Below are 3,622 nucleotides of genomic sequence, written 5' to 3'. Positions count from 1 at the left end.
AATAATGACATAGCAAACAACCAGCAGCACATAAACAATCAGTGGCACATCAAGTAGAAAACAACATAGCAAGCAGCCAGCAACAACTGTTATTCATGTAACCAAAAGTAGAGAGAAATCTCACATAAGCTTCAAGGGCAGCGGTGCTCATGCATCCTGTCTTCCTATTGGTATGTGTTTCTCTAAGAAACTCAAGGAGACTAGGGTCCTCATTGTTGTACTTGTCTTTTTTCTAGGTGTAGGAGTTCATAGAATTAGTATTCCAAATATGAAAGTTGCCAAAACGTGCAGTAGCCAACTGTAGAAAATACAGTGCGAAAAATGGGCAGTATACTTACAAGTTGGTTGAAATGAGAAGGATAAGACCTAGAGCCTGTAATTTGGTGATGCTTCACAGCTTCTCGGTTCTTCTTGTTCTTGGAACAAATTTCCTATACGAAGCAAATGAATTTTAGTATTATAAGTAGCAATGAATACATGTTAAAGCAGTAAACATGTTATTACTACAATGATAAAGAACGTAGATATACATGTTGTACTCCGAGTATAGTAAAGGGATACATGGCTACAGATATGCTTACTACGAGTACAGTAAAGCGGTACATGGCTTCAGATATGCTTAACAGGTGCTAGGTTGGTTCAAAGTTGACAAACCAAATTTGGCATGTATGAAGGTTTTAATGTCTCTTTCTAAATTACCTTATCCAAAACTATGCATGTCATTTTGTAACAAAATGGGAATCTCGAATACAACGCTCCAACAAATAATTTATTAACCATGTTTAAAGGCTGAACCGGTGCAGGTCAAATCAAGAAGCACCAAGGAATAATAATAGGGAAAAAGCCAGCTAAGTATTGGTTAGATGCAGATTAAAAAAGTAATCTGCAGTAAAACATTCAATGAAAAACGCATCTTCCTCTGTTGATTAATAAGGAAACTACGCTTTCCAAAATTTACACACATAATTTGCAACAGTATGTTGAAGTCTATTCCCGGTCATAAAAAAATTCAAGAGTATATTGATCAGAGTTGTACTTCTATTTGTGAGATTTGTTCACTAATCAAACATTACTAGATTCTCTGTTTTAATAAACTTAAAATCGACTATTCCTGCTCTCTTTTCCCCCATTAAAATGTTTATCAGCTCACTAACACACATGTACCTACAAGAAAGGAAAGCATTAATCGGAAAACCAACGGTCTAGTGGCTCAACAATGATATATACACGTTCATGAATATGGTAGAAAGAAAGGCTTTATCTACTATGTTTAACACTAAGAAATAGTACCTTTTCCTTTGACATATGTAGAGTTGGCTCCTCCTCCTCTTCTTCTCAACCTCATCGGCATCATCAGCCTCATCATCATCATTGGCTCATAGTCAGAGCCACTGCCACCACCATCACCTTTGCGCCTCTGTTTGTCTTTTGCATTCTTCTGTATGTTTGCAAGAGGCCCTGCCTCCTCAGCCTTGCGCCTCTCAATCCGTGCCAACCTGTTTCTCTCATACTCCGGAGTTGCGGGCACGATTTTAACTGAAGGATATCAGGATATCAGGAAACATTAGAAGTAACTCCGGGTAGTTGCGGGCATGATTTGTACTATCTTGGAGAAGAAGGATATCAGGATATCAGGGTTAGGTAGACATGTATGTAGAATAGAAAAATATGTTGAACCAAACTACTTAAAATACATAGAGCATGCAAGTTAATCTTTCAGTTAAAATAGGAGCTACTCCTGCACAAGAACACAATGTAGGTAATCCGACAGAAGTCATGTTGAGATTCAGTAATATCATCATGGCTGGTATACTGTCAACTAGTACTAACTAATGATATTGTAGGATAACGTTGCATAGAAAACAAAAATTTTCCTACCGCGAACACGCAATCCAAGCCAAGATGCAATCTAGAAGATGGGAGCAACGAGGGGATATCGAGTCTCACCCTTGAAGAGATTCCAAAGCCTACAAGATGAGGCTCTTGTTGCTGCGGTAGACGTTCACTTGCCGCTTGCAAAAGCGCGTAGAAGATCTTGATCACGATCGGTTCCGGCGCCACGAACGGGCAGCACCTCCGTACTCGGTCACACGTTCGGTTGTTGATGAAGACGACGTCCACCTCCCCGTTCCAGCGGGCAGCGGAAGTAGTAGCTCCTCTTGAATCCGACAGCACGACGGCGTGATGTCGGTGGTGGTGGAGAAATCCGGCGGAGCTTCGCTTAAGCGTGCGGGATGTGGTGGAGGAGAGAGACCGCTAGGGTTTGGGGAGAGAGGGGGGTTGGGCGCCGGCCCTCTAAGGGGTGCGGCCAAGGCTGAGCCAAAGAGTGGCTGCCCCCCTCCCTCTCCTCCTCATTATATAGGTGGAAGCCCCAAGAGTTCTAGTCCAAGTCTTCGAATAAGACCCCAACACTAAAACCTCCCATATGTGGGAAACCTACTCAAGGAGGGAGTCCTACCCAAGGTGGGACTCCCACCTTTCCTTGAGGTGGGTTGGCCGGCCACCCTAGGGGAGTCCACCTTGGACTCCTCCCCTTTAGGGTTGGCTGGTCATGCAAGTGGAGTCTCTTCGGGACTCCACTTTCCAAAGTGCCATTCTTCCGGACTTTTCTAGAACCTTCTAGAACCTGCCATAAATGCACCGGATCATTTCCAAACTTGGAATATGACTTCCTATATATGAATCTTATTCTCCGGACCATTCCGGAACTCCTCGTGATGTCGGGATCTCATCCGCGACTCAGAACAAATATTCGAACTCCATTCCATATTCAAGTTCTACCATTTCAACATCCAACTTTAAGTGTGTCACCCTACGGTTCGTGAACTATGCGGACATGGTTGAGTACTCACTCCGACCAATAACCAATAGCGGGATCTGGAGATCCATAATGGCTCCCACATATTCAACGATGACTTCAGTGATCGAATGAACCATTCACATGCGATACCAATTCCCTTTGTCACGTGATATTTTACTTGTCCGAGGTTTGATCTTCGGTATCACTCTATACCTTGTTCAACCTCGTCTCCTGACAAGTACTCTTTACTAAATACCGTGGTATGTGGTCTCTTATGAACTTATTCATATGCTTGCAAGACATATAGACGAAATACCACCGAGAGGGCCCGAGTATATCTATCCGTCATTGGGATGGACAAATCCCACCGTTGATCCATATGCCTCAACTCATACTTTAGGATACTTAATCCCACCTTTATAACCACCCATTTACTTAAAGTGGCGTTTGATGTAATCAAAGTACCTTTCCGGTATAAGTGATTTACATGATCTCATGGTCATAAGGACTAGGTAACTATGTATCGAAAGCTTATAGCAAATAACTTAATGACGAGATCTTATGCTACGCTTAATTGGGTGTGTCCATTACATCATTCATATAATGATATAACCTTGTTATTAATAACATCCAATGTTCATGATTATGAAACTAATCATCCATTAATCAACAAGCTAGTTTAAGAGGCATACTAGGGACTTCTTGTTGTCTACATATCACACATGTACTAATGTTTCGGTTAATACAATTATAGCATGATATATAAACATTTATCATAAACATAAAGATATAAATAATAACCACTTTATTATTGCCTCTAGG

The 3,622-nt window shown here is 41.5% G+C and overlaps 1 long non-coding RNA gene across 1 annotated transcript; it reads right to left on the bottom strand.

The window, feature by feature from the left end:
- Nucleotides 1-338: 338 nt before the first annotated feature.
- LOC127318121 (uncharacterized) lies at nucleotides 339-1,431 on the bottom strand. The gene is made up of 2 exons (XR_007861679.2): nucleotides 1,291-1,431; nucleotides 339-431 (listed from the first exon to the last, which is right to left on the bottom strand). It is a non-coding gene; the product is annotated as an uncharacterized lncRNA (long non-coding RNA).
- Between the last annotated feature and the right edge of the window lie 2,191 nt (nucleotides 1,432-3,622).

This window comes from Lolium perenne, chromosome 7, assembly GCF_019359855.2.
Source record: "Lolium perenne isolate Kyuss_39 chromosome 7, Kyuss_2.0, whole genome shotgun sequence".
NCBI lineage: Eukaryota > Viridiplantae > Streptophyta > Magnoliopsida > Poales > Poaceae > Lolium > Lolium perenne.
The sequence above is the reverse complement of the archived record's forward strand: the minus strand, read 5'-3'. Positions and strand labels throughout refer to the sequence as shown.